Genomic DNA, 12,941 nt, shown 5'->3' on the forward strand with positions numbered 1-12,941 from the left:
ACCCACTGTCTACCAAATAGTGGGGCAAATTCAAAGGGCTAACGGGTTTGACAGTGTTCTTATTTATTATAGCTACAAATAGTTTTGGAGTGATGGTTGAATCAGAAGTCAAGTGGTCACAGCAAAACAATTTACTTCTATCATTATTTGCATAATATCCAGCTTTCCTTGCTATTGCAGAATTGCATTGAACAATGTTCTTTTGTCTCCTTGGTAAAAGAAAATGAAAATTAACTGCTTCAGAGCATTTCCGTGAATTCCAAAGTCCCAGTAGGGCCACATGCACTGTATAATGGACTCTAGCTAATATTTCTTCCACACCCCAGACTGTATTTAGTCAGAGGATAATGATGAAAGTGATGTAGTGGATTGATGTTATATATAAACATGTTCTTAGAAAATAACAGCAGTTACCTGTGTATTTGAAAGTTGCACAAAACAGCAATTAGTTAAGGGAGGCAGTCTCGTTGGAGCCCTGTGTAGGCAGAATGACAAACAAAACAAGTGAAGTTGACATGAAACAAGAATAAAATATCAGACACGAGGAAGATTAAATGTTGCTATTCCACAGTTTTGAGCATTGCGCACCTGACTGCATCATTACCTTTCAATGAGGTTCCATTGAACATCAGTCTGAACTGAATTGTGGCATTTATGGTCTTCAAGGCCTGTTGCCTCTGACTTGTTTTGTTGAGAAACAAAATGTGGTTGGCTTTTGTTCAATAGCTGAGATGAAAGCACATAAGTAATTAGAACTTCATGAAAAGATTAGTGTGGATAGGAAGTCTGAACAAGAGAAATATGAGAATAAAAGCAAGAAGGCAAAGAGAGAAAGGGAAAGGAAACAAAGGAAAGGAAGAATAATTGAAGTCAGCATACAAAGGCTCTCTACTAAACTGTATTTACCTCTCTGCCTCACCTGTAGAAAAGCACTTCCTGGTCTGATAACCATCAGTATGACAATTCTCAGTTTGTACCAGTTCATAAAAACATTTTATGCTCATTCCAGTGCACTAAGCCACCAATGTAGTGAAATGCAGTAACATAGTTGTAATGTTGGAAACACAGCAGCCCATTTGTACATAGCAAAGGTTTTCAGCCATGCAATGAAGACCAACGTAGCTTTTTTGGTAATAAATATCGGCAAGCTATCTCTACGTCTGTCTGAAACATTGCCATGGATTTTATTTTGCATTCACCAGAGAAGGCAGGTATGTGCTTAGTTTGACCTTTTACCTGAAAGGCAGTATGCACAACAGTACAGCCCTCTCTCAATACTGGCACTGGGACTATACGCCTGGAATGCTGTGCTCAGTTCTCTTTCTGAGATGAGGGGCTCCCCAGCTGTATCAAGGCTGCCACCCCAAACCAATATTTGAGCCTTTGCGCTGCACTGGACAGAATGTCTTTTGTTGACTGAAGTCAACAATGAGCTGAATGTTTCTTTATTTTACAGCAGTTTGCAATGATTAGATTATTACTTGTGATGGTCTTTAGTGTGTACATTGTTCTGCTGAATACAGAGGAACTGTCTCTTCACTGATTGCACGACTAACTCTACCTATTATGGAGATGGCATTTTATTTACTATTTGCCTTCACTGGTTTCAAGGCATTGACTTTAAAACTCATCCTGTGTACGGCTAAGCAGTTGATTTCAAATTGAACATACAGAAACATAAAAGCTAATTCAGCAGTTGGATCTCATGGCTTCGGTCCTAACACTGACACAACATAAATCATAAGCAAGAATATTTTTAGGCTGGTCTCGCTAGCAGCATTAATTTGAATGTAATGACTCCAGACAATCAATCTGCAGTAAATGAAGTTGTACAGAGAATAAAGCTCAATTTTAATTGCCTCTGGGCACTTGAATTGTCCCTTAAAGGCATTTTCAGGATTGTAATGAAGGACATGAAAATATTTTTGTTCAGACTACTCCCTGCTCCCTTTTGTCCTTGTTTTTGCTGGCCTCATTCCAAGACGCAGTGGCCAGCAGTCCCTCGGCTAAGTTGTTATTGGTCTCATCAGTTAACATGGTCAGAATCGGTAATCTACTCACTGATGAGCACCATGCTCGGAGAGGTGAGCTGCCTGAACACCTGCTTCAGAGCTGAGGAGGCCCCCACCAATTTCAGGCTGTGATTCTCATTTCCATTTCAGAGGCAAGCTGATGCCATCTGTGGCCCCACACAGCTTGCAGGATCAAGACTTTGAAACTGAGCGAGAACAACCAGAGGCAGCTACAATTGTGAAGAGCTGAGGTCCCAGGAAGGCAATGGTTGGATTATTGTGTTGGCCTGGTCTTCCTATAGGATTCACAAACATTACTCAACCCCTGCCTTTGGTGGGCCTTTTTCTTCTAATACCTGTGGAAAAGATGTGAGTGACCACAGGGTTCCCTACAGTTGACACCTAATCAGGCAGTCACCACTGCACTGTTAAATTGACAGAATGGATTGCCCATGTTTAAACAATGTGTCCACTTTTAGCTTGACTGACGTCGACAGAATGATAATTTATCTATCATGCACTCTGCTTTCAGCAAAATATGTTATGAATAGCTCTGTCAAATACACATGTATCAAAAAAATCAGAAACACTTCAGAATACTCTTTGATCTTCACACCTCCATTATGCAACTTCCTTTGTTGTCACTGAATCCTCTGACATATCGCACCTCCCAGCAGCTCTTGCATTGTGTAGTATCTGATTATCTCAGCTGGTAACATTCTATTCCATTCCCAATCCAATATTTATTCAGGAACTTTTTGACGGAGTCACTCGACACCTGATAATTCCTTTTCCTGGGTATTAAAGATGCACGCTCATGCGTGTTTATAAAACAACAATAAATGTACCCATAGTGTGCACACAAATTGCACATCTTGTCACTCCTGACCCAAGCTTGGAGTTGAATTTTTGGACAGATACAAAACAAACCCTCCAGAGTAAATTCAGAGTTCTGTGTCAGCCTATCTTTTACGCACTAGACCATTGATCTTTTCAATAAATGCAAAACAACTTACCCTGTTTGAAATTCATAGAATATTAAAAAATCCAGCTTGGGTCAATAGGCTAAGTGTCAACTGTTATAAAATTGAAACTCTGGGATTGTTTGTGTAGCCCACTGAGAAAATGTAATTACTTTTGTTGCTGAATTTAAGACAGCCTTAAGTGTTCACTCATTAAACACAATGGTTATAATTTCTGCATTTTCTTACAATGTATATCTTCTGCACATAGAAAGACCTTGCTTAATAGATGGCATGGAAAATATCAAGAGGGCCTCTCAGCAAAGATTTTACTGTGGAGTAGATGTGTTTGTGTGGAGAGTATTATATTGAGAGGGTTAGAGTCTGTTGTATTGTGTAAACGTTAGATAGAGGGTGTTACAGTTAGGGTCTATTATACCGTGAACATTACAGCCAAGATTTCTTACACAGGGGATGTCACGGGAGAAGTGTTGTGTAGAATTGGTGAGTTGTGTTACACAGAAGTCAGTGAAGGTGTGTTTTAATAGCAAAGACAGAGAGAAAAGGTAGGCAGGGTATGATAGTGAATCATCACAAACTATGACTGAAATGATGTTTATAAAGAGAGTGATAAAATAAGGGAGGAGCAAATTACTGCAGATGCTGGAATCTGTACTGAAAACAAAAAAATGCAAGAAGTCACAGCGGGTCAGGCAGCTTCCATGGAGAGAGAGGAAGCTAGTGTTTCAAGTCTAGATGACTCTTCAGCAGAGCTGAGATGAAGTGTAGAGGGGACAGCATTTGTGCAATAGTGGGAGGATGGAGTGCTGGGGTAGAAAGGGTGCTGGTAGAGCAGACTAAGTGATTGGAATGTGAGAATGGCAGAACAATGGTGTTTCTAGCTGCCAGACTGGAAAGAATAGAGAATCCCATTGGAGTGGGTCAATGGGAAACAGAACATGGTGACAGAGAATACAACAAGTAAAGCTAAAAGAAAGGGAAGGAATGGGAATGGATTCACAATCTGAAGATATTGAAGTCAATATTAAGTACAGGAGGTTGTAAGGTGCCTCGTCTGAAGATGAGATGTTGTTCCTCCAGTTTGCACTGTGATTCACTGGAATGCTGATGCTTGCTGAGGACAAACAAGAGGGCATGCAAGCAGGATGCTGCGCTAAAATGACCGGCTCTAGGAAGGTCAGGGATATGCTGGAACATGAATCAGAGGTGTTCAGCAAAGCAGTCACGCAGTCTACATTTGGTTTCTCCAATGTAGAGTAGGCCACATTGGATGCAGCGAATACACTGCACTAGATTGGAGGAGGTACAGGTGAAATGCTGTCTCACCTGGAAAGACTGTTTAGGCCCTTGGATGGTGAGCTGGGAGGAGGTGAAGGGCCAGGTGTTGGACCTTCTACAGTTACACAGGAAGGTGCTGGGGGAAGGGAGAATGGTATTGGTGATTGAGGAATAGAATGGGGTGTCCTGGAGGGAACAATCCCTGCGAAATACAGATGGGGGAGAGAGGGGAAGATGTGTTTGGTGGTGTCATTCCACTGGAGCTGTCTGAAATGGCAGAGAATGATCCTTTGAATGCAGAGCCTGGTGCAATGAAAAGTGAGGGCCCAATCACCTCACTGTTGTGAGGGATGGGAAGGGCCAGGACAGAAGCATAGATGATAGGTCGGGTGTGGTTATCAACCACAGTGGGTGGGAAACCACAGTTAGGGAAGAAAGAAGCCACGTCAGCTGCTCTGTTTTGGAAGGTGGCATCATCTATATAGATACAATGTACGCCAAGGCACTGGGAGAATGGGATAGAATTCTTGCAGGCCATGAGGTGTGAAGAGCTGTAGTGAAAGTAGCTATGAGAGTCAGTGGCTTTGTAGTGAATGGGAGTTGACAGTTCATTCACTGAAATGAAGATGGAGAGGTCAAGGAAAGGAAGGAAAGTGTCAGAAATGGACAATGTGAAAGTTATGGATGGGTGGAAATTGGAGGCAAAATGAACAAATGTTTCAAGGTCCAGACGGAAACGTGAAGCAGTACCAAAACAGTCGTCAATGTGCTGAAGAAAGAGTTGTGGGAGGGGGCCAGTGTAGGAGTGGAACGAGGATTGTTCCACGTACCCCATAAAGAGGCAGGCATAACTGGGACCCAAGATAATGAAATGTGAGGCTGGATGACCCAAAGGGCCTAGGCCTGAAACATCAGCTTTTGTGCTCCTGAGATGCTGCTTGGCCTGCTGTGTTCATCCAGCCTCACATTTCATTATCTTGGATTCTCCAGCATCTGCAGTTCCCATTATAACTGGGACCCATGCGGGTGCCCATAGCCACTTCTTTGACTTAGCAGAAGTGAGATGAATTAAAGGAGAAGTTGTTCAGTGAGAGCAGAAGGGCACCTAAGCAGAGGATAGTGGTGGTAGGTGGGGTGGTTTGACCCTCTGATCGAGGAAGAAGCTGAGAGCTCTCGAGCTCTTCCTGATGGGGAATGCCTGTATAGGTAGAATAAGGGTGAAAATTAGTAATCATTACTGTGAGGGAGTATTATAGGCAGTGTAACAGACAGGAGGGTTTTGTAAATGGTGTTACACTGAGAGTATATTATACACAGCATATTACAATGAGGAAGGGTTGTACACTGTTACACTGAAAGAGTGCTAAATAGTGTTACAATGAGGGCTTATTTTGCAGAGATGGTTGCAGTGAGATTGTCTGGCCAAGGGAGAGTTGCAACGAGAATTTATTACACAAGTATTCCAGTGTGTTAGACAGGGAGGGCTACAGTAAGGTTTTGTTAAATAATTACAGGGGGAATGTGTTATATAAAGTACTGTAATGAAACTATGTTAAGCTTTGTTATTGTAAGGGTTTATTATGCAGAGATGGCGTTATAGTGAGAGGTCTGTAACATTGACAGTATGTCATTGGAGAGAGTTACAGTAAGAATTGCTTTCTCAATTGTCTTCATAGATCATAGAATCCCTACAGTGTAGAAACAGGCCCTTTGGCCCAACAATATCCAAACCAATCCTCAAAGGATCCCACCCAATCTACATGTCCCTGAACATTACAGACAATTTAGCATGGCCAATCCAGCTGACCTGCACATCCTTGGATTGTGGGAGGAAACTGGAGCACCCGGAGGAAACCCATACAGATACAGGGAGAATGTGCAAACTCCGCACAGACAGTCGCCCGAGGCTGGAACTGAACCTGGGGTCCTGGCGCTGCGAGGCAACTGTGTAAACTACTGAGCCACTGAGCCACTGAGTTGTTTCAGAGGGCAGTTAATAAACAATATTGCTAGGGGTCTGCAGTCAAATGTAAGTTGGACCAGGTCAGGAGGTAGATTGTCTACTCCTTAATGGACAGTGAATAATTGATGATAACTATATAAGTGACCAATGGTGTTCCATAGGAGTCAATGCTGGGTTCACCTTTGTTGGTCATTTATATAAATAATTTGGATGAGAATATAGGAGGTATGGTTCGTAAGTTTACAGGTGACACCAAAATTGGTGGTATAGTGGACAGTGAGAAAGGTTATTTAGGATTACAACGGAATCTTGGTCAATTGGGTCAATGGACTGATGAGTGGCAGATGGAGTTAAATTTTCCCAAATGTGAGGTATTGCATTTTGGTAAAAGAAACAAAGGCGGGACTTACACATTGAAAAGTAGGTCTTTGGGTAATTTTGTAGAACAGAGAGGCCTAGGAGTTCAGGTACATAATTATTTGCATAACATATGGATAGGTTGGGAAAGAAGGTGCTTGGCACAATTGCCTTCATTGCTCAGATTTTTGGGTGAGAGTTTGGATGTTGTGTTGAGGTTGTAGAGGACGCTGATGGGGCCTTTTTCGGATAACTGTGTCCAATTGTGGTCTCCCTGTTAAAGGAATGATATTGTTAAGATGGGGAGGGTCCAGAAGAGATTTACCAGGATGTTACCAGGATGGAGCGTTTGAGTTATAAGGAGAGGCTGGATAGGCTGGAACTTCTTTCACAGGAGCTTAGGAGGTCATTAAAAATTATGAGGGGTTTACATAAGGTGAATGGCAGATGCTTTCTTCCCTAGGTTAGGGGAGTACAAGACTAGGAGAGAGGAGAAACATTTTAAAAAGACATGAGGGGCAATTTTTAACTCAGCGTGGTTTGCGTGTGGAATGGACTTCCAGAGGAAGTGGTGGATTCGGGTACAGTTAGCATGTTTAAAAGAAATTTGGATAAGTACATGAATAAGAAATGTTTGGAGGGGTAAGGATCAAGCTCAGACTGGTGGGACTAGTTTAGTTTGGGATTATGGTTGGCATGGACTGATTGGGCTGAAGGGTCTGTTTCTGTGCCGTGTGACTCTAGACTCTACAATGTTCCATGTTTATTAATTTCCCCAAGCTGCCATGGTTGGACTTGACTCCTTGTTCCCTAAGGACTGGCCTGGATTGTGGGATTGCAAGTACATTACTACAAAGCCTCCATCTCCCCCATTGCAGCTGTTATACATTATGAATGTGTGTTATACTGAGAGAGTTACACTGAGGCCTATAGAGTGTTCTACTGTTATACAGTGATACAATGAGAGCTACAATATAAAGGTTTGAGGGGGTGCAAGTGGGGATTAGGGAGCGGATTAGGGAGCAGTATTAATGTGAGGTTTTGTTATGCAGGGCTGCTGGAGTGTTCTTAGATTGAATGTTGAATCCTGGAATTGCTTTATTATAACATTGGAAACTTGTCCTATAGCAAACCTCATGGATTAATTGAATGCTCACTATTTCAATGCACCTCACGTCTCTCTGTCACCACCCATTATAAATGTATTTAACGCAATGCTCAAAACATGTCAAAACAACACTCTACTCGCATGGGTTCTGTGACTATAATGAGTCCTTTTCTAAACCCAAACTGTAACAAATTCAATGAGAATCACAGTAAATATTTGATCTTGTGAAATGTGAGGATTGTTCTTCTTTGCATCAGCTGCTCTCAAAATTTACTGCACGTAGAATTTCCTGGAACACAGCCTCAGAACAGTTTTCTGTGAGACCCCTCCGGCTAATTAGAATTTGTTTGTTTTTGCTGGGGAAGAAAAAAATAATAGTAAGATACTATGAATTAAGCACTTCAGACAAAAGAAAGTACTGGGATATTTTTGCATGATTTCAATTCAAATGAACAGATCACTCAACAAAGCACATTTTGAATTCAGAGCTCGGAGTCATGCCAAAGGCAACCCTAGGGCGAAGGACATAACTTTGAAAAGAATAAAATGGGTGGCAAGTGCTTCACTTTCCTTCAATATTTGGGCTTGTGAGCTGCCAGACCGTAAGCCCCACTCTACATAGAAACTACCCAACCAATCCCTATCAATCCCAAAATATTCCATTGCCCACCCATGGCTGAGGTTGCCTGAAGGAGTCCATCAGTGGCCAACGGATTCCACTATTGTAGCATTGCCCAGTGAGGGCTTACCATATACCTGAAAAAAATCACCCTCTTTACTATACACTGCCAGCTTAGTGTAGGGCCCATGGGAGACAACACAGTCTGACAAAGCACGTTCCAATCTTAGTTCTATCCCACAGCAGTCTCTTCCACCAGCCAATGAAAGGTCTAGGCCTGAAACATCAGCCTTCCTGCGCCTCTGATGCTGCTTGGCCTGCTGTGTTCATCCAACTCTACACATTGTTATCTCGGAAATCATTGTTTGCCTGCTGTCAAAAGCATCAACTGATGCCAACACTTGCAAAATAAACCTTCCTGTCAAAAACTCATTCCAGGAATTCCCATTGTTGAACGGGTTGTAAAACCTATTCGATGGACCCTTTGAATCGATGCCTTGATCATCTCTTGTAGAACCTGCACAGGGTTTGATTCTAGTTTTGGGGTCTGGGGTTTGGGTTAGAAGCAGATAGATTTCCTTTTGGAAGGCAAGAAGAAGATGAAGAGCTGCACAGTTTGATATTTGAAATAGGAACCAGTTAAAGTAGTAGTTCTGAGGAAGGGTCACTGGACCCATTAACACTGATCTTTCTCCATAGATGCTGCCATACCTGCAGAGCTTTTCCAGCCACTTATGTTGTGTTGGTCTACATCTCCCTACAAACAGTTGGACTAACATACCAGTTCCACTACTGAGGTTATGTTACCAACACAGAAGGGTTATGTTTTCACACTTTAAATTACCATGCCTTTTGTCTCTTCTGGTGAATATATTTGAAGAAGATTTTAGAAGATCTTAGGGTGGTTCAGTCGTTAATACTGCTGCCTCACAGCACCAGGGACCCAGGTTCAATCCCACCCTCAGACAACTATCCATGTGGAGTTTGCTCCTGATGTCTGCGTGGATTCCCTCTGGGTGCTCCAGTTTCGTCCCACAGTCCAAAGGCATGCAGACTAGGTGGACAGGCCATGCTAAATTGTCCATAGTGCCCAGGGATGTGCAGGTTAGGTGGGTTAGACATGGGAAATACTGGGTTACAGGGATAGAGCAGGAAGCTGGCGCCTGGGAAGGCTGCTCTTTGGAGGGTTGATGTGGGCTTGATGGGCTGAACAGCCTGCTTCTAAACTGTAAGGATTCAATGAATCTGTGAAATTCTACAAGAAAACTGATGGATATTAAACTCAAATCACAAAAACCAAAAAAAACCCAACTAGTGGACCACATTAGCTGTCTATGGGATTGTGCTCTGCGCAAACTGGATGCTGTAATTCTAACAGCAGAGGCTATGCTTCTAAGTACTTCACAGACAGAGGGAGGCTGTGAGTGCCCCCATCCTCTCCCTGAAGATGGTTTCTGTGTCAGATCTGCCTGCTGTTGTTAATCAGATGGCAACTCACTGCCTTAGTGATCTGGTACTTTTTGGTCTTGTTTATTTCTTTTATTGCGTCGCTTTCAGCTCCGGCCATCATCACATCTGCTATTTACCCATCTCCAGGGTTCCACACCTTTCGTGTATCATTCAGTAATCGTGACCATGAAACTACCATCAATCATTGTAAAAACCTCGAGAAAACCTCTTCTGAAGAAGTCATATCAGACTTAAAGCATTAACTCTGTTTCTCTCGCCCCAGATGCTGCCAGTTTCAAAGGGCAATTAGGGATGTGTAACAAATGCTGGCCTTGCCATTAATACTCACGTTTCATGAATGGGTTAAAAAGTGTGCTTGTGAGATATTTTGTCTGTTTTGCTTTTACGTTTCCCCATGTTGTGCTGTTTTTTAAAACACTGCCCTCAAATAAAAATCTTTCCCATTTCTGAGAAAGGGTTGCAGCACTGAAATGTCAATGTGTTCTGATTTTCCACAGATGTTTGCTCACTGCTGAGAATTTTCAGTTTTTCAGTTTCCATGTTTTGATCGGACATGTTTTCCTTTTGTCATACTTCTGGTTGCAGCTCCTTCACAACATGGAGAAATAGCAACTTGCCATTGTATGGTGTTGCATTGCCTGTGAAGCTTTCCTCAGTCAATGCTCACTGTCCAGAATCACACATGAAATCTGGTCACTACTACAGAAGCTGTTTGACAACATTCGCCAACCATTGGAGCTGTTCCCAGAAGGAGTCAGTGCCTTCAAGAGTAGGTACAACAGAAAAAATCAAAGGTGGAGAGACATCAAATTTGGGACAGACACTGGGCAATACGTTTTCTGGCTGAGTCACTTTGAACACATTGTAACCATCATGCAGCAGCCCAGGACAGTCAATAGACCCCACATGAAGGTGATATTGCGTGATAATGAATTATGAATTAGCAGATACTGGAGTGGGATGTAAAATGCGTAATTAGCCCATTTTTTCAGTCCATTCATGTTTCATAGATTTCTTCTCTGTACATTCTCACTTTATCCAGTCTCTTCTATCAACAGCAGTGACTCTTCCAATGCCCAACGTCACTTCAATGGTTTCCAGTCTCCTGATCCTAACTATCTCTTATTTGATCAGATGATGTTCCTTCACTTGTTTCTTGAATGAAGGCTCAACCTCGGCCATCCACAATCACCTTTCTCCATCTGGTTAACGATTTGAACAACTTCTCCAAGTCCACCAGCTTCTTCCAAATGAAAGGTGTCTGTTTGGATCATTGCATGGTCATGGTTATGCTCTTTTTCTATAGGCTATGAAGAACATTTCTCATTCCAGACCTACTCATCGCTTTTTCTGGTTTATTGATGGAGTCACTTCCTATTCTTTTGCCTAAAACTGGAAGATTTAACTTGACTTGGTTTTCAATTTCCATCCTTTTCTCATCTTCACTTGGCCAATTTTTGACTTTTTCCTTCTTTGATTTCTGTTTCCATTTCTGGACATAGGCTACCAACTAATTGGATGAAGGGTTTCTGTGTGAAACATTGACTTTACTACTCCTTGGATGCTGTCTGACCTGCTGTGCTTTTCCAGCCTCACACCTATAGACTCGGACTTCAAGCATCTGCAGTGCTTATTGTCTCCAAGCTCCTATAGCTATCCTAAGTATACTTCCTCTCACCATGCTTCCTGTTTAAACTCTATATCTTGCTCCAACTTCCTCCATCTCCATCACATCTGTGCAAATGATGCTATCTGCTATATTAACATTTCCAATACGTCTTCTCTTCAACTGAAAATTTTACCTCATGTGGTTTACAGGGTCTTCCACTATGTATGATCTAAATCATGCAATTCTCCTCTCTCCCAGAACAATAGAGGCCCTCTGGACTTCATATTCCAAATCACGAGCATAAATAGCCAATGGATCAACCATTGTTATTTCTACCACTCTTACATGAAGTCACCACTGAATGTACCTTCTCCTGCTCTCCCCTTTCAGCATCCCGAATGCATCATCCCATTTTCAACACCCTGATCCTCTCTAGAGTCACTCTCAATACCATCCACTTTCTATGAAGGGGAAGGAGATGCAACACCTGCCCTTTTACCTCCTTCCTTGTCACTATCCAAGACCCCAAACACTCCACCCAAATCAGACAGTGATTTACTTGTACTTATATTAATTTTGTATTCTGTAATTGCTGTTCACTCTGTCATCTCCTTTACAATGAGGAAACCAAATGTAGACTAGGTAACCATTTTGCAGAGTCCCTCTGTTCTGCCCTAAGCTTCCATGACTCCTCATTTAAATTCTCCATGTTGCTTCCAACCTATCCTTGGCATGCTGGAGTTTTCCAGTCAAGTTTACTACAAGCTTGAGAAACAAAAATTCATCCTTTGTCTCGACATTCTATAATTCAACATTGAGTTCAACAATTTTTGATCATAACATTTACCTTTATCTAAATTGGTTTGTTTCTTCCTTCTTCAGTTTTTGTCTTCTTCCTTTCTCAGTTTATCTTGTATTCAGATGCTATCTTCCCAACAGGTTGCTTCTCACCTAAACACATCTTTTACTTCTTTATCAAGTACACCATTTAACTATCGAACCTTGAAATCCTCAATCATATTAGTTTTCCTGTCCTCCATCTTATCACAGATCTTCCATTTTATTCTTTTCCTGTTCTTACTTGCTCAAAACCTCTCACATTTCTAACATACCTAATTACTGATGAAACTTTTATTCTATTTTATTCTCTATAAATTCTTCCTAACCTGAACAGCATTTCCACCATGTCCTGTCATTTTCTCATATTTTGAGCACTTGCGGCATTTTGTGAAATACCCCGTTGATTCAGTATTGCCAAAGATGCAGTCTGTGGGTGGCAGTCCCTGATCTGGCCCTGAAACCTTTTGATTAATTCTACAAGTGTGTACAATCAGTCTTGTGAAAACAGCCTAGGAAAAGGTGTGTGGCATAGCTGGCACAGAGCAGCAAGGATATCCCTTGAATAATAATAAAATTATGAAATTTCCCAGCGTCTCTGCTGACATTTTTAATAAGCGTTTCAGATTTAAGCTAAGATCAGATCAATTCAGCTGCTAATATTATGCTGTACCATAATTTCAGGGCAATAACTCTTATTGTGCG

The sequence above is a fragment of the Stegostoma tigrinum genome, chromosome 23, assembly GCF_030684315.1.
Source record: "Stegostoma tigrinum isolate sSteTig4 chromosome 23, sSteTig4.hap1, whole genome shotgun sequence".
Classification (NCBI taxonomy): domain Eukaryota; kingdom Metazoa; phylum Chordata; class Chondrichthyes; order Orectolobiformes; family Stegostomatidae; genus Stegostoma; species Stegostoma tigrinum.